The 18,906-nt window shown below is 50.1% G+C and overlaps 1 non-coding gene across 1 annotated transcript; it reads right to left on the minus strand.

The window, feature by feature from the left end:
• Positions 1-320: 320 nt before the first annotated feature.
• MIR1275 (microRNA mir-1275) lies at positions 321-399 on the minus strand. The gene has a single exon (NR_035626.1). It is a non-coding gene; the product is annotated as a microRNA mir-1275 (primary transcript).
• Between the last annotated feature and the right edge of the window lie 18,507 nt (positions 400-18,906).

Consider the following 18,906-nt stretch of genomic DNA (forward strand, 5'->3'; position numbering starts at 1 on the left):
AGTGCCGTTGACTATTGGCTTGTAGATACAGCCTGTTTTTCATCTATTTGCAACTTCATTTCCTGGTGGCCTATAATGGATCTATTCTTCGGACTCTCCTTTGAACTGGTTGTAACATCTTACTGGTTCCCTCATTACCTAGTAAGCTAAAGTCTTTGACATGTATTAGTTTTCTACTTACATGAAAGCCATGATCTCTTTAACATTCTCTTACCCCAATTCCCTTTCTACCACCTTCTCTAGATGTCTCAATGTCCATTTCACACCAGGGTCAGCAACTCCGCAGCCACCGCATGGGGGCTACTCACAGAAGCTGAGTTCCCTCTGCCTTGGGGAAAATAAGTTTGGCATACTTACAGACACAAGACAGCCTCTCCCCCACACCCTTTCTCACAGAGGAGTCCTTAGATGGTGATCTTGGTGAAGACCAGACTTGTGGGTCCTGGGTAAAAACTTGGTGAAGTATTTCTGCCCGTCCCAAGGTCTTTGTCCCGCCAAACTGGAGGTCCCATGGTGAGCCCCAGAGGGAAGGAAGGGGAGGGGGCTGCGAGAGGAGGCGAAGAGGGAAGGCGACTCACCCTGTTCTTGGTTCAAAGAGCTGGGTGTGTGGAGACAGAAGAAGTGGAACTTACCCTCCTGTTGAGGCAGAGCCTGGGGAGCCCTGGTGGGCTTGGGGAGGCCCTGAGGCCCAAGCACCTTCCTGAACCTTCAAAGGCAGCTTTTTTTCAAGGAGGGACACTGGGCAATTGCTGTGCCAGGCTGAGCACACAAAATCAATGGTGCCTGCTAATGAAGGGGCCGCCGCCACCAGGGGTGCTGGCCTGGGGTGCTGGACTGCCACCAGGGTCCTGCCCTGGGCACTCCATGTCTCTCCAGCTCCCGAAACTGCCTCTCCCAAAACCCAGGCTAAGTCCATCATCCCTCCTTCCATCCCCACTTCTCCCAGACCTACGTGCCCACTGAGGGGCTCTGTGGAGACCAGAGCAAAACCCAGAGACTTCAGAGGCAGTGAGAGGGCTTGAGGGCAGAACTGAGGGAGCACAGGGGGCTGAGGGTGTGACAGTCAGGAGGCAGAGAGTCGGAGGCAGAGAGTAGCTGTGGACGGGAACAGGAGGTCACAGCCCTGCCCCCACACATGTCCTGCTCCCCAAAGACTAGAACACAGAAGGAAGGCCCTAGAGAAACACAGAAGGAAACCCCTAGAGACTTTTGCCTGCCTTGTCCTTTTGGCCAAAGAGTAATTGGAAGGAGAAGCTGCAAGAGGCCAGGACCTCCTGGGCTGAGGCTGCTCTCAGAGGATAGAGGAAAAAGGAGAGACGAAGGCTGGGGACAGGGCCTTCCCTCTCCCCTAAAACTACCACATAAGGATCATTTGGCTGGGCACAGTAGCTCAGACCTGTAATCCCAGCACGTTGGGAGGCCAAGGCAGGAGGATCACTTGAGCCCAAGAGTTCAAGACCAGCCTGGACAACATGGTAAATCCCATCTCTACAAAAAATATACACAAAAATTAGCCGGGCATGGTGGCACACACCTGTAGTCCCAGCTACTAGGGAGGCTGAGGTGGGAGGATCGCTTGAGCCCACGAGGTCAAGACTGCAGTGAGCTGTGATCCCACCACTGCTGCACTCCAGCCTGAGCAACAGAGGCTCTGTCAAAAAAAAAAAAAAAAAAAAAAAAAGCCGACATGCATGAAGACACAGCTAGTAAGTGATGGAGACAGGATTCAGACTCAAGTAGCCAGCTTGGCCTACTTTCTGATTTCTGTCATTTGAGAATGTGGGGAACCTCTATCATCACTGAATGTTCCACAAGTATTTACGTAGGATCTTTGGCCTTCACCAAGATCACAATCTAGGGGCTCCTTGTTAGGAAGGATGTAGGGGAGAGGCTGCCTCAAGTCGTGCTTGTCTCACGTTGTGTCTATAAACATGCAAAACTTGTTTCCCCCAAGCAACAGAGGGAGAGTTGAGAATCTTTCTCTGCTGTCTCAAGCATGGCTCTCCCCTCAGCCTCACCCTAATCCTGCAGGGAGGTATTGGTATTGCTTTTAGAGAGGACAAAATGAGGACCGAGAGCAGAAGTGACTTGCTCAAGGTCTCATGGCAAGGAGAGGGGCAGACCCGGGATTTGAACCCCGGGCACGATGGGGACCTTTCAAACCCCAGGGCCACGCAATGACCACATCTGGCCGGGCAGGAAGGAGGTGGTTTGAAATCAAAGGTGGGGGGCAGTTCAATCGATAAATCAAGCCGCCTCCCCCTCGCCCCCCACCTGGTTTGCACACTTGTCCAGGGAGGGTTCAAGAAGAGTTTACAAGCTCTTGGAAGAGGCTGCGTGATGGGAAGAGGCAAGCTAACTAACCCTCGCGGGTGTGGACGAGGGCCACGACCACGGGATGAAGAGAGCTAGAGGGGTCCTGGAGCTGAGGGGCCTTTCTGCAGGGTCTGGGAGCGGGCTTCCAGAGTGGGGCGGGCTGGCTTTCGCGGTCTCCATGGCGACGCGAGGGCGCTGGGAGAGGGCTCTGCGGATAGATCTAGCTCCAGTCAGACTCAATCCCGAGTGAAATGGATTTTTTAATAAATCTATTAGCTGCTTTGAAAACGCAAATTGAGTTCAGGAGAGACATCAGCCGCCATAAGAAAACAATTTGACGTCTGAGACCCTCGGGGGGAAGAGGACGCCCCAGCGCAGGGTACCCCCCACCAAACCTGAGCCTAGCCTTAGTGAGGCGAAGAGAGGCTGGCCTCTCTCCAGGGCCTTTACGCCTCGCCAGTCCCCAGGGTTCGTGGATTTAGCTGGAGTTGTGCGCCAGCTCTTCTACAGAATTGAGCAAACCGCGGCCCATAGGGAAGCCAGGTCTCCGGAGGGGCACAATCCCGGAAGGCTTCCTGAAGGAGGTAGGATTCTAAGGGGCCTTTGAAGAGGTACACTCAGCAAATCCTGGACTCAGGTAAAATAGAAGACCCAGCCAGCTTTTGCCCAGAGCTTTGCAATTTATAAACGACTCTCTGGTTCGCTCTAAGTTTAGTCCTCTTCGTGATGATAGGGGCGGAGTAATTAGGAGCCCATTTTACAGTTGAGGAAACGGAGACTGGGGGCCTTAAGGATAAAAGGCTTGTTGCCATGGTCATTCAGGCAGGGTCAAGGCCAGAATTCCCAGTTTCCCTTAGGGGAAGGAGCTGGAGGAGCCGGCCTGGGCCACAGGGCTTGGGGAGCTGGGGCCCGAGTTGGGATGGTTGGGGCTGGGGAGTTGGGCTGGCCTCTCTATTGAGGCTAAGGAGGGCTCTGGAGGAGGTGGGAGATAAGAGGAAGAGCTGGGGTCTGGCGCTTAGGTACACAATTACTTTCTTCCGTTATCATCATCTCTGTCTGGAGCCTTCTTTGCATATGCAAATGAGTGCATCCTCCCACAATTACACAGTACTCAGGAGCAAATTACCTTCTTGCTGTTTACTTTCAGCGTCCTTAATTAATCCGGTTATTAGACGATTAATGAAGCTTGTTTGGTGAGAAATTCATAGCAAGAATGGACAAGGGGGTGTGTACGCATAAGGTGTGGGACCAGGGGAGGTGCTGTCTTTACCCAGAAATAGAGACAGTCCCTGGGTTCCCCTCAGCACTCTCTCCTTCTCAGCCTCTCCCCTGTCGTCCCCAATTTGTTGCACACACCCTAGCCCCACCCCACCTTTCCCCATCCTGCCATTCCCAGCTTCCTCTTACAGCCCATCACCTCCTCCATGAAGCCTCTGTGGATGGGAAGGCAGCCCTTAGTGTTCTCCAGAGTCCCTTGAGGGGGGACTAGAGTCCCAAGCAAGATCAGAGGTCTAGGGTCAGCCCCAGACCTCCCACTGCCTTTAGGGTCAATTCCAAGTCCCCCAACTCCCACTGCTCTCCCCAGACTGTAGCCAGGCAGTGCTGCAAAGGCAGCCCTCACCCTCTCCAATCAAAAGGAACCCCCAACAGCCCTTGGTCCAAAGGGATGTGAGAGGTTCCCTCTGTGGATGTGAAACCACCAGGCCCCATTTGAGGGATCATTAAGATGATATACATTTGTAATTTTAATAGTAATGGTCTGAGCCCCCACCTGCTCATGCTAGCAGTAATCCAGCATTTCTCCTAGGGTCCCCTTCACTAGGTCATTTCTGGGCACCCCAGAACAGTGTTCATGTCCCACAGATCCATCCTGGGGTCATTGTAATCTGACTTTTTCTATCCACCTGCTTTTAAGATCTTTTTAGGTTTCTGCAGTTTCACTACGATGTTTGTAGGTCTAGGTTTCTCCTTATTTACTCTGCTCAGATCTTTATATTTCCTTCCCAGGATTTATCTTATCATTTCTGAAAAATTTCTAATCAACACATTGTTAAATATTGCCTCTCCCATTCTCTCAGTGATCTCCTCTGGAATTCCTAGATGACATTTGTTCAACTCCCCTTTCTGTATTCCATATTTTTATTCCTGTTGTTCATATTTTTCTATCTGTGCTGCATTATAGCTAATGATTTCTTCATATCTGTTTTCCAGTTCACTAATTATCTCTTCAGGTGTATCTAATACACTGTCTAACCCATCTATTGGGTTTTAAATTTCAATATTATCATTTTCATTTCTGAGTCTATTTGTTCATTTTCATAATTTGCTTGGTTATCCTGATAGCATCTTTATTTCTTTAAACATTTTAAATATGATATTTAAAAAAGAAATATTCTGGGCCAGATGCAGTTGGCTCATGCCTATAATACCAGCACTTTGGGAGGCTGAGGTGGGAGGATCACTTGAGGTCATGAGTTTGAGACCACCAGCATAATGAGACATAGTGAGACCTTGTCTCTACAAAAAAAGAAAAAAAAAACCCAGCCAAGCACAGTGATGTGAGCCTGTCATCCTAGCTGCTCAGGAAGCTGAGGTAAGAGGATCACTTGAACCCAGAAGGTAGAGGCTGCAGTGAGCCAAGATCACATCATCATTGCATTCCAGCCTGGGTGACAGATGGAGACCTTGTCTCTAAAATACACACACACACACACACACACACACACACACACACACACACATACATATATATACTCTGGATCTGATTATTCCAATATCTTAAGTCTTGAAGGTCTACTTCTGCCATTTGTGGTTTTTACTGACTTCCTTGTGATCAGTTGTTTCCCTGTATGCTTTGTAATTCTGTATTATAAACTTGAGCTTAGCTGGTCTCTATCCATGGGAATCTTGTACAGCAAAAGTTGAAGGTCTGTCCCTCCCAAGAGAATTTGCTTTTGCTTCTGCCAGCCAGGTGGCTAGGTGCTACTAACACACTTGGAGTTAGTTCCACCACCTGGCATTTCCTGGAACACACATCATGCAAACATTTACCTATACCCCTGTGTGGTCAGGCTTGTGATTACAAAATTTAAAGAAGGCTTTTTTTTTTTCCTACAAAGAGCACATGCCAAAATAGACAAATGTTCTTATCATTTCTCTTTGCCACTGAATGGATGTTTTTCTCTATCCTTCCACAAAAAGTGTAGACTTTTGAAAGTCTTAGTTTTTTTGTGGAGCTCTCAATTACAACTCCCCACTGCCCTGGGCCCACAGCCCTTCTTCCTTGTGGGGCCCTTTACAACCAAGCCTCTAGGCCTGTGGTTCTCCATCGGGACGATTTTGTCCCCCAGGAGACATTTGGCAAAGTCTGGCAACATTTCTGATTGTCACACTAGAGGAGGAAAGTGCTACGGGCATCTGGTGGGTGAGGCCAGAGGTGCTGCTAGACATCCTACAATGCATGGGACAGCCCCTCACAACAAAGAATAATCAGGCCCAAAGTGCCCATCACGCTGCTGTTGGGAAACCTGGATCTGGCTCTTGGAGAAGCACGATCTGCAAACCACCTGAGGCCTCCCAACAGCTTCAGAGTCCCCTACACTCAGGCTTCCAGCACCCTCTTTATGTTTGACACCCTGAAGGTTTTCCTTGTATTCATTTATTCATTTTACAAACCCAGCCATGTATTGAAAAAGAATGGTTGTTTCATTTTGTGGAGCACTTCTGGATGTTCTGTGGATGGCGATTCCTCAAGGCATCCACTGTCCCTCGTGCCTGCATCCTCTTCTCTAATGTTTACTGCTCCAGCTCGCCTCTCTCTGCCTGGTAATCACCTTTTTTATTTCACCCCCTCTCCCTGCACCAGTGTGCAGCTGGAAGCCACACTGAAGCATGTGCTACTGAAGGTTTGGGAGACAATCAGCAGGGTCCTGAGAGTATGTGACCTGCCTGCCAGCAGCAGTTGCTCTTGAGGCTCACAAACCCACAAATCCCACCGTCCTTTTGGCCCCTGCCAGATTCCATGAAGCCAAGGCCTGATTCCACAACTTCCTGCCTCTCCAGATCTCCAGTCTCTTCACCTCCCTGGCTCACAGCCTCAGGGTGTCCTCTCCTGCACCCCCCTCCCTACTCATGGCTCTAGACCCAAGCGATGCCTGCAGCAGGAATACTCATTGCTTCCTGCAGAGTCTGTGTCAGCCTGGTTCACTCTGGGCCACACAAGGTGCTCAGTACTGACTTGTTGAATGAATAAATGGATGATTGAACGAATGAATGAATGAATGAGGACTGCCTCTGGGACTAGGCAAGGCAGTCATAATAACTGTAAAATACATTTCCAGAGTCTGGTTGTTCAACATCAAAGTGACACCATGTTGGGACAGCCACAGTTCAGTCTAAATGTGCATTTAGAGAAAAGCATTTCCCTAATGCTTCAAGGGCACAGCCGGGATAGAGACGCTCCCAATTTACATGACTAAACAGCACACTCGACGCGGCAAACTGCAGCATCTGCATTCCAATTTGTGGTGGATGACTTTTCAGTTTCCTCTGCAAACAAATGGGGGTGGGCTCTGGCTTGCTTGTGTGGAACTAAAGGGCCCCACCTGGAGTGAAGAAAAAGCAAACAGAATCTGTTCCAAAGTAGTTCGTTCTGCACCTCCAGAAACACAAACTTTCAGTAACCCCAGTTGGCCTCTCTCTCCATAAAACAAAGCAAGGTCTCTGTCCTTCTAATGGTGCCTAGAATTTCAGGCATTTGCTTCATTCATTCATTCATTCATTTAATAAATATTTATAAAACATCTTCCATGTGCCAGGCACGGTTTCAGGATTTGGAAGTTCAGTAGAAAGCAGGCCGGGTGCGGTGGCTCACACCTGTAATCCCAGCACTTTCAGAGGCTGAGGTAGGCGGATCACCTGAGGTCAGGAATTCGAGACCAGCCTGGCCAACATGGTGAAACTCCATCTCTACTAAAAATACAAAAAAATTAGCCGGGTGTGGTGGCACATGCCTGTAATCCCAGCTACTTAGGAGGCTGAGGCAGGAGAATTGCTTGAACCCAGGAGGCGGAGGTTGCAGTGAGCCAATATGGCGCCTCTGCACTCCAACCTGGGTGATGAAGCCAGATTCCATCTCAAATAAGAAAGAAAGAAAAGAAAACAGAGCAAAGTTCCTACCTGCACAGTGCTAAGTTCTGTTGGGGGAGGGCGACACAGTAACTACTGTCAGGGAGTGATGAAATCTAGGAAGGAAGATGAAGCCATAGGTGGCTGCAGGGATGCTGGGTGGGTGCTGTCCAAGGTGGGCCAGTCAGGAAACGCCTCTCTGTGAAGGCCACTTAGCTCAGGAGAGCCTGCCAGAATTGGGGGGAAGTGCGTTCCCTGCTGAAGGAACAGCAGCTGAGTGTTTGGAAAGAGTGAGGAGGCCCAAGTGGCTGGAGTGAGAAAGAGAAAAAGGGAAGGAGATGAGGCTGGAGAAATGCCCGGGGACTGGGCCCTGCAGAGTCTCATAGACTGGGTTTAAGGTCTCATAGACTGCCATGGAGGGTCTTCAGCAGCAGTGTGGAAGGATCCATTGACATTTCACAGGATCCCTCTGGCTGCTGTGTGGGGGTCTGACTGAGGGCCAAGAGCTGAAGCAGGGATCCGCTGGGAGGGCCTCTCAGAACCCAGGCTAAGGATGGCAGTGATGGGACCGTGTGGAGGGAAGCTGTTGGATTCTGGAGGTGTCTTAAGGCAAGGCAAGGGCAGCTGCAGACACATGGATGAGGAGGGTGAGGAAGCGGGAGGAGCCAAGGTTGGCCCCAAGGTTTCTGCCCATGAGGGTGGTGGGGCCTTTCACTGAGAGCAGGAGGGGAGGGAGGAGCAGGAAAAGGGGGTGGAGGGTCACCTGGAGGTGCCTGGCAGAGCTGGGGGTAGGCAGTGGGCCACACGGGTCAAGTTCAGGTGCAAGGACAGGGCTGGAGAGGCACACTTCGGAGTTGGAACCACAGGACCTGATGAGATCCCCCAGGTAGCAAGCGCAGGAGAAGCAAAGGATTCCGTGGTCTGAGCCCAGAGACACAAACATTTCACAGGTCACTAAGGGTGCGTGTCAGGCCCCATCCTGCTTAAAGCCTCCCAGCGGCCTTCCAGTGAATGCCTAGGTCCCGGCCTCTCCACCCTCACTTCACTCCACCCTCCACCCCAATCCCTCTGTGCTGCTTCACGGGCCTCCTTCAGTTTCTCAAACTTGCCAGACCAGCCCCCTTCCCACCCCAGGGCCTAGCACATGCTATCCCCTTTCCCTGAAACACCTTCTCCCGGGCTTTCCCTGACTTCTTCCTTTTTCTGTGGGTCTCATCTCAAACGCTGCCTCCTCAGGTGGCCTTCTGTGACTCCCCATTCTAAAGTAATCACACACGCACACGCACACACACACACCATTATTTTCTCTCAAGAGACCCTGTTCATGTCTTTTAAAGCACTTATTACAAACTGTCATTATCTGGATATGTTGATTTGAGAAATGTCTGTCTCCTCTTCCCCACTTGACCATAAGCTTCATGAGACAAGGAACATTAACTGTTTTTCACCACTGTGACACCATTGGATGAGTGACTGGGGAACCAAAACAAACACTGGTTGATGGTATGCTATGTTCTCGATACCGTGCCAAACTTTTCCATACCCAACTGTGGTAGCCATCGTCATGGCTCACCAATAGCTCCAGTTCTCCTCTTCTAGGCAATAGGATTACATATCCTCACCCCCCTTGAGGTGTGGCTGCAGGACTTGCTTTGACAATGAAATATGAGAGAAAGGACATGTGCTGCTTTCAGGTGGAAGCACGAAGAGCCAGCGTGCAGTTCTCCATATTCTCTTCCCCTGCCAGGGAAGCCTCGCATGAAGATTGGAGGAGCCTGTGTCATCTGCAATCCCCGAGTCACTATAATGAGCAGACCCCCCTCCCTGGATAGATAGTGTGAGTGAGGAAAAACAATCTTGTGGTTTTAAGCCACTGAGAATTTGTGACTGTCACACAGCATAACCCAGACCACATGACAAATAACACTGCACTCATTTAATTCTTCCAGCAACCCTGTGACATGCTGTCTGCACCCACTGCTCAGAACCATTCAACCAACACATATTGAGTCCCTAGGAGAGGAAGGCACTGACCCCACAAGGAGAAATAAGATATGGCCCCCAAGAAGCTTATGGTCTGGGATGCAGAAATAGCCAAGAAAGCACAATAAAATGTAGTGTAGTGGAGGTACAGCAGAAGGACCATTCTTGGAAGAGGGAATGCCAAAGTAGAATCTTTTTTCAAAAAATATTATTATTGTTATTTTAAAGACAAGGTCTCACTATATTGTCCAGGCTGGTCTCAGACTGTTGGCCTCAAGCACTCCTCCTGCCTCGACCTCCTGAGTAGCTAGGACTACAGTCTTGAGCCACCAATCTTGACTTAATGGTGCCCATTGTCCAAGCAGGTAGAGGTGGAGGTACCAGAAGGGATGGCATCCCTGGCACAGGGATTAGCCTACACAAAGCTCAACACTGGTGCATGTAGTGTGCACCAGCATGCCACTGGTGCATCAGTAGCATGTAGGTGCATTAGTTCAAGTAGATGCTAAGCTGCTCTTACAGACACTCCAAAATAGAATGGCTTAAACCAGTAAGAACTTGAGTTCTTCCACACACAACAGCCCAGAGCTTGGTACTTCCAGGCTACAGTGCAGCTCTGCCATCCCTTAAACTTGACTTCAGTCTCTGAGTTCAAGGCGGCTACTCCCACTCCTGCCATCACATCTGCATTCCAGCAGGAGGGGAGAGGAAAGGGTTGAAAGGAGTACATGCCCATTCCTTTTAAAGATATCACCTAGAAGCACAAGTCTTCACTCTCCCCTTCGGGCAGCTCCACCATCGAGTCATCCATGCCAGCACTGCCCCACTCCATCTGCTCAGTTATCTTCTGCATCCAACCGAGTCCCTCGTCCCCAGGCCCTCATCTCTCACCAGGCCCATAGCAATGGCCTCCTAACAGGTCTCCCAGCCTCCAGGCCAGACCCTTCCAACCCACCACCCACAGAGAGGCTGTCCAAATTCACAGCTCCAACTAGGTCACTCCCTTCTTAGAAGAAAGTCCAGGCCACTGGGTGTAGCCCACAGGCCCCCTCCCCTTGCCTTTGCCCACCTCTTCAGCCTCATCTGTCACCCCTGGAGTGCTCATCTTGGTCTTCCCAGTATCTCTACTGGGCCTCTCTTCCCAAATACGCTGTTGATCATCTCTGTCCTTTGCTCATCTCTGAAATCCCTTCCCTGTCTCCATTCCACCAGATGGACCTTTAGGGATCAGCTCAGGTGTTAACTCCTTCAGGAAGCTGACTCAGAGACCCTTTTCTGAGCTGCTGGTGTGTGTAGCCACTCTCCTCTTCCCCATATTTTATAATTGTTTCTTCAAGCTAGTTGCTCCATGTCTCCAAGAACTGCAGTATATCTGGGCTCACAGTAGTGCTTGAAACACAATTGAATGGAGAAATGAATGGTGGAGGCAGAGACCAACCAGAGTGTCTTAGGGAGGCAGTGTGGAGTAGAGGCTAAGGGTGAGGACTGGAGCCAGACTGCCTGGGTTCAAATCCCAGCTCCACCTCCAACTCCTCCTGCTGCGTGCACTTGAGCAAGGTACATAACCTTTTTAAGCTCCAGTGTCTCCATTTGTAAAATGAGAACAAAAAGAGTACTTCCCCCATACACTTGTTGTAAAGATTAAACAGTTCAATACATGTAAAACTTAAAATAGTGCCTGGCACTGCATTAGCCCTTCTTGTTATTAAACTGGGGGCAGTGAGAAAGCTCAGGTGAAACCGAGCAGTGGAATCGCCTAATGGGATCTGTGTCCCAGAAAGACAGGAGGACACGCCCAGTGCCAACTGAAATGAAGGGACAGGGATGTCTTAGTCAGTCTGGGCTGCTGTGACAAATGACCACAGACTGGGTGGCATATAAACAACAGAAAATTACTTCTTGCAATTTTGGAGGCTAGAATGCTGAGATCAGGGTGCCAGTATGGTCAGGCTCTGGTGAGGGCCGACAGCCACTTTTTGTTGTATCCTCAATGTCAGAGAGCAGAGCAAGAGGCAGGCTCTCTCAGGATACTTACAAGGGCATGAATCCCATTCCTGAGGCCTCTGCCCTTGTGACCTCATCTAATCCTAATCACCTCCCAAAGCCCCCACCTCCTAATACCACCACTTTGGGGGATAATATTTTAATATATGAATTTGGGGAAGACATAGAGATTCAGTCTGTAACAAGGGACCAGATTTACCTTCTTGTCTGAAACAGCTAAAAAAAAAAACAAAACAACAACAACAAAAAACACATGGAACCATGGTTCTCAGGACATCAGACATTGGACATTAAGCAGTGAATGACAGTGATCCCTAAGAGATGGGAAACAGATGAGATGAGCCTACCATTGTCCCACTTAGTACACAGGGGGAGGGGACTCAGGCAGAGCAGACTGAGCTGGAGCTCAGGGAGGCCGAGGGGGCTAGAGATCACAGGCCAGAGTGCAGCGAGGAGAGACTTCACAGAGAGCGAGCCCCCAGGTCCTCCTGGAACTCTCAGCTGAATACTGCTCCATGCATCAGGTTCCAGTAAGGAAACTGTCTGAAGCTGATTAGAGGGAACGATCCCTGGAGCTCACACATGATCCACCAGCCAGAGTGGAAAACTTCATAATTCACAGGGCACAGGCTAGAGAACTCACAAAGATTTGCCTCAGAAGTGGGGCACAATCAGCCCTGGACTCAATGCTGCTCTGGTCCTGTGTAACAAAGTTTAAAAGCAAGACCCGAAAGCATCAAACCATTTCCAAGTAACTTAACCACATTCCAGACAAACCTCAAGAATATTTCTTCGTATACAAAAATAATCAGCACCCAATTAAGTAAAATTCCTAATGTCTGGCATCCAATAAAAAAAATTACTTGGGGCCAGGCGTGGTGGCTTATGCCTGTAATCCCAGCACTTTGGGGAGGCCAAGGCAGGTGATCACTTGAGGTCAGGAGTTCGAGACCAACCTGGCCAACATGGTGAAACCCCATCTCTACTAAAAACACAAAAATTATCCGGACGTAGTAATGCATGCCTGTAGTCTCAGCTACTTGGGAGGCTAAAGCAGGAGAATCACTTGAACCTTAGAGACAGAGATTGCAGTGAGCCGAGACTGCGCCACTGCACTCCAGCCTGGGCGACAGAGCAAGCCTCCATCTCAAAAAAAAAAGGAAAGACATTGAAAGATAGTGGGTATACAAACGAGGAGGAAAACGTGGCCCATAATGAGAAAAAAAAAATCAATCTAGAAATGACACGATAGAATTAGTAGGCAAGCATATTCAAACAGTTATTATAATTGTATTGCACATGTTCAAGAAGCTAAAGGAAAAAATGAACTTTTAACTGGAAATATGGAAGACAGAGAAAAGATCTCATTGAGCTTCTAGTGATGAAAGCTACAATGCTGATATTTCTAAAAATGCACCGGATACAATTAACAGCATGTTGGATACCACAGTAGAAAATGTTAGTGAACTCGAAGACACAGCAATAGAAACTATACAAAATGAAACACAGAAGGAAAAAAGGCCAGGAAAAAAATGAATAGAGCATTATTCAGTTGTCGGACAACTTCGAGGCCTGATATATGTATAATAGAAGTTTCTGGAGGTGAGCAGATAAAAGCGGTAGACGGAAACATTCTTGAAGAAATAATAGCCAGACATTTTCCAAATAATAATGAAAAGTTTGAACCCACAGATCCAAGAAGTTCACCAAAATCCACGTAAGAGAAACATGAGGGCCAGCTCACACCTGTAATCCCAGCACTTTGGGAGGCCAAGGCAGGCGGATCACACGGTCAAGAGATTGGGACCATCCTGGCCAACATGGTGAAACCCCGTCTCTACTAAAGATAGGAAAATTAGCCGGGTGTGGTGGCGGGCGTCTGTAGTCCCAGCCACTTAGGAGGCTGAGGCAGGAGAATTACTTGAACCCAGGAGGCGGAGGTTGCAGTGAGCCAAGATCGTGCCATTGCACTCCAGCCTGGCGACAGAGCAAGACTGTCTCAAAAAAAAAAGAAACACGAAGAAAACTACACCAAGGCACATCATAACCAAATTGTTTAAAACCAGTGAGAAAGAGAAAACTTTAAAAGCAGCCAGAGGAAAGAAATGTGTTATATACAAAGGGACAGCAGTAAGGGTGATGGCAGATATTGGGATGCTCCTTGAGAACCATGCCATTCAGAAGACAGGGAGCAACACCTTTAAAGCATTGAAATAAAGGCTATGCTGGGAGCCGGGGTGGCCCAGGTCTGTTCTCCTGGCGCATAAGGAGGCGAGGGCAGGCATTCGAGGCCAGGCTGGGCAACATGGAAAGCTCTCATTCATCCATCTATCTATCTATCTATCTATCTATCTATCTATCTATCCGTCATCTATCTGTTATCTATCAATTATCTATCTATCTATCTATCATCTATCTATCTATCATCTATACATATACAAGGAATAAAGGCTGAAAGCTGCAGCAGGAGCTGGGAGACAGTGACAGCTGTCCAGGGGAGAGAGGTGATGAAGGCATGAATCCAGGAGGTGGCCCTGGGCATGGAAGCAGGCAGAGGGAATGTTGGGGATTAGCAACTGATGAGAGGTGGGAAAGGGGGCCTAGAATAAGGCACAGGTTTCTGGCTTGCATGGCTGCTGTCACCAAGATGGGGATCACGGGAGACAGGAAGAAGAAGACTTAAGAGAAGACCATAGGTTCCACCGTAGACAGTTCTGAGCAGTCAGTGGAGTGCTCAAAAGGAGGTTTGGAAGCTGGGAGAGATATATAAATTTGGCACTCGTTTGATAGTATAGTAGTTAGGATAGAAAAAGCTACAAGTGGGCCGGGCGCGGTGGCTCATGCCTGTAATCTCAGCACTTTGGGAGGCCGAGGCGGGCTGATCACAAGGTCAGGAGATCGAGACCATCCTGGCTAACACGGTGAAACCCTGTCTCTACTAAAAATACACACACACACACACACACACAAATTAGACAGGCGTGGTGGCGGGCGCCTGTAGTCCCAGCTACTCTGCAGGCTGAGGCAGGAGAATGGCGTGAACCTGGGAGGCGGAGCTTGCAGTGAGCCGAGATCGTGCCACTGCACTCCAGCGCCTGGGTGACAGAGCGAGACTCCGTCTCAAAAAAAAAAAAAAAAAGAGATATAACTGGCTGGGGGCAGTGGCTCATGCCTGTGATCCCAGCACTTTGGGAAGCTGAGGCAGGTGGATCACTTGAGGTCAGTAGTTTGAGACCAGCCTGGCCAACATGGTGAAACCCCGTCTCTACTAAAAATACAAAAATTAGCCAAGCGTGGTGGTGGACACCTGTAATCCCAGCTACTTGGGAGGCTGAGGCAGGAGAATTGCTTGAACCTGGGAGGCAGGGGTTGCAGTGAGCCAAGACCGTGCCACAGTATTCCAGTTGGGTGACCCAGCAAGACTCCATCTCAAAAAAAAAAAAAAAAAGAAAAAGCTATAACTTAATAACAAACCCTGAAATCTCAGCATGTTAGCATAAAATAAGTTTATTTCTTGTTTATAGAAAGTTCACCGTGGGTTGGCAGAGGCGCTCCTCCATCCAGTGATTCAGGGACCCAGGTATCCTCCATCTTACGTGCCACCATTTCAACATGTGACTTCCCAGGTCAGCACAGCAAGAGGAAAGAGACGTGGAGGGGGTACCCAAGCCTCAGTCCAGAAGTGACTGGCATTATTTATACCCATAGGTCATTGACCAGAACAGTCACATGGCCTCAATCCAACTGCAAGGGAAGCGGGGAAATGTAGGTGGAGGACATGGGATATTTGGAAAGCTCTGAGGCCATGAATTTAAATGAGAGGGGCCATAGAACTTCTGAAGTCAAAGAAGAAAAGAGTTCCAGGCCTGGAGCCCCAGAGGGAGCCCTAGCATTTGAGGAGTGGGTGGAAGAAAAGAAGCCCAAAACCACAGAGGGAGGAAGGATCCGGGTAGGAAGACCGCAGAGAGCATGCTGTTCTGGAAGGAGAGGCAGCCAAAGGTCAAGGGTACGGCTCACGTCCTCTCCCCATCTCCTGTGGTCATGCAATGATTTTGTAGTCTTGAAATCATTTTCAGTAGATACTATTTTGTTTCACAGATGGGGAAACTGAAGTTTGGAGAGCTAAGAGGCTCAGGTACCCAAGTCACAGAGACCTGCAAAAGACTAAAGCCAGGGTCTCTAACCTGACTCCTCACTTGGCTTTATCTGTGCATGGCCCCAGATCCTGCCTATGCCCAGTGGGGCATCCGACCACCTTCATGGGTTGGATGAAGGTGGATCCTTACCTCCAGGCTCCTCTCCCTGCTTCCCCAAGAGCATATTACAAGCTCCGAAAGAAGTGTGTTTACAGGGCCCTCTGAAAACCATGCACTCCCCTAACTTTCCGGATTGAGGGACGGCAGGTAATCAGGATGTGAGGTGGGGCTTTACGAGACCTCTCAAGTCTAGACAAGCCTCCTGACTCTCTGGGCCTTAGTTTCCTCTTCTGTTAATGTGTATGACGAAGAATAGTGGATGGTCCTTGGGGCTTCACCCAGCTTACCCCTCATTCTACGCTTCCTTCACCTGCCAGTGAAGGAGTGGCAGAGTGCAGGGCTGACGGGCCCATCCTCACTGATCCCCTCCACCAACAACCCCCACCGGCTATCCATCCTCCTCCACTGCTCCAAACGTTAAACCTTTCTCCAGTCACAGACAACCTGGGCTGGGGAAGCCAAAGGAAGGGCCTCATTTGCATACTTGAGCCCCTCCCCAACCCCTTAGTGTATACACAGTTGCCATAGCAACTGGCCCAAAAGACTCTTCTTGGCAGTAGCCTCCCCTTTCTGCATTGCTGGAATGCTGGCTGCTTACTCAGTCTCTGAACACTCACAGCTCAATCCCTTATTTTAAGGATGAAGAAAATGAGGCCCAGAGGGGACGCTACTTGCCCAAGGGCACACAGCACGTTGGTCGCAGAATCTTACCTACAATCCAGGTCACCTGATTTCTACCCCAGCGTGCCTGTCATCCTAGGACGGACATGGGGGTCACTTTCTACCCAATGACAAGCGTGCTACATCCGTGCTCTACATCAGGCCTCTGGGGAAGACCTTGGGAAGCTTAAGTGAAGAAACTAACTTCGGGCAGAGACTCAGGTATTGCTGAGTGCTAGGGGTGGGGATACAGCTAAATAGGCTCCTCTAAGTATCCATTCCATAGCAAACATTTGTTGTATGCCTGCTATGTGCCAGGTACTGTCCTAGGCCCTGAGATTCAGCTGCAATGAAATGTCCTGCCCTGGTGGGGGCTGACAGTCTGGCAGTGGGTGAAAACTATTGTGTCCGGAATTGGTGGGTTCTTGGTCTCGCTGACTTCAAGAATGAAGCCACAGACCCTCTCGGTGAGTTTCACGGTTCCTAAAGACGGTGTATCCAGAGTTTGTTTCTTCTGAAGTTTGGACGCGTCAGGAGTTTGTTCCTTCTGGGGGCTTCGTGGTCTCGCTGGCTTCAAGATTGAAGCTGCAGACCTTCATGGTCAGTGTTACAGTTCATAAAGGCAGTATGGCCCCAAACTCTGAGCAACAGCAAGATTTTTTGCACACAGTGAAAGATCAAAGCCTGCACAGTGTTAAAAAGAACCTGAGCAATTTGCCACTTCTGGCTTGGGCAGCCTGCTTTATTCCCTTATCTGACCCCACCCACATCCTGCTGATTGGCCCATTTTACAGAGAGCTGATTGGTCCATTTTACAGAGAGTTGATTGGTCTGTTTTGTCAGGGTGCTGATTGGTGCATTTACAATCCCTCAGCTAAACGCAGAGTGCTGATTGGTGCATTTACAATCCTCCAGCTAGATATAAAAGTTCTCCAAGTCCTCACCAGATTAGCTAGACACAGAGCACTGATTGGTGCATTTACAAACTTTTAGCTAGACACAGGGTGCTGATTGGTGCGTTTAGAAACCTTGAGCTTGACACAGAGTGCTGATTGGTGTATATGCAATCCTCCAGTTAGACATAAAAGTTCTCCAAGTCCCCACCCGACTCAGGAGCCTAGCTGGCTTTGCCTAGTGGATCCCGGATCACGGCCGAGGGCGGAGCTGCCCGCCAGTGCCATGCCGCCCGCCAGCACTCCTCAGCCCTTGGGCGGTCGATGGGACCGGGCACCGCGGAGCAGGGTGCGACGTCTGTCGCGGAGGCTCCGGCCACGTGGAAGCCCACCTTGGGCGTGGGGGGCGGCTTGGGCATGGCGGGCTGCAGGTCCCAAGCTCTGCCTCGCGGGGAGGTGGTTGAGGCCCAGTGAGAATTCAAGCACGACGTGGGCAGGCGGGCCAGCAGTGCAAGGGGACCCGGCACACCCTCCGAAGCTGCTGGCCCAGGTGCTAAGCCCGTCACTGCCCAGGGCTGGCAGCGCCAGCCGGCGGCTCCCAGTGCAGGGCCCGCCAAGCCCGCGAGTGCCGTGCGGAGCCCTGGTTCCCGCCCGCGCCACTCGTTCCACACCTCCCCGCAAGCAGAGGGAGCCAGCTCCTGCTTCTGCCGGCCCAGAGAGGGGTTCCCACTGTGCAGCGGCGGGCTGAAGGGTTCTTCAAGAGTGGCCACAGCGGATGCCCAGGCCGAGGAGGTGCTGAGAGCGAGCGAGGGCTGCTAGCACGTTGTCACCTCTCACTATGAGCAAGCCTTCTGAATATAGGATAAAGTCTAGGGTTGAAAGGGCATTCAGAAAGTGGAGGAGGACCTGCTCTTGAGCTGGGGTAATCTGGGGAGCTCTTTCAACACCAGATCTTTCAAAACTTACCTGTCCCCTGTCCCACACCTTCAGGGCAGCTGGTGTCTTGATGCTGAATTCCAGTATGGTTGCCGGCTGGTTGATGTGTTTTGGGAGAACATGCCTTGGCTCAGAAGCCTGAGGCTTTAACTGCAGAATTCTGGGCACTGACGCTGGAGTTGGGAAGATGTTTGGGGGCAGCAGGCTCCCTCAAACCGTGTGGGCAGCTGGCCGGCCTGTTCCAGCTGGCCTGCAGGCTTGAAGAGTGATTTCAGATGCTCAAGGAAGGATCACCCACTGCCACTCACCAGCACCAAAATAATGACGGAAATGCATCTCCTAGTGCAAAAAGACAGCCCTTCACCTCATAGTCAGAAAGAAAGAAGTTCCCTGAGGGCAGATACCAGTTGCCCTGCAGTCAGCAAACCCTTTCCTGGGGGTGGAGCTCTGTTTAACTCCTTATTATGGAAATTTTCCCAATATACAGGAAGGAGAGCAGGATAAAGATTCCCCGCTCAAGAATCATCCACTTTTGGCCACGTTGGCTTCAGCTCTGCTGCTCCCTGCCCTGTGTACTTTGAAGCGAACTGGGGCTGGTTTTATAAGAAAAGGGGGAAGAGGTGCCCTGGAAGTTAAGTGGGTCCCAGGGGGTAGCTGCACCCAGAATGGGGGTGGGGGTCCTGGTTCTGCGGATGGAGTAGGAGGAGGTCTGGCTGAAGGAGCCAGGCCCC

Source organism: Pan troglodytes, chromosome 5, assembly GCF_028858775.2.
Source record: "Pan troglodytes isolate AG18354 chromosome 5, NHGRI_mPanTro3-v2.0_pri, whole genome shotgun sequence".
NCBI lineage: Eukaryota > Metazoa > Chordata > Mammalia > Primates > Hominidae > Pan > Pan troglodytes.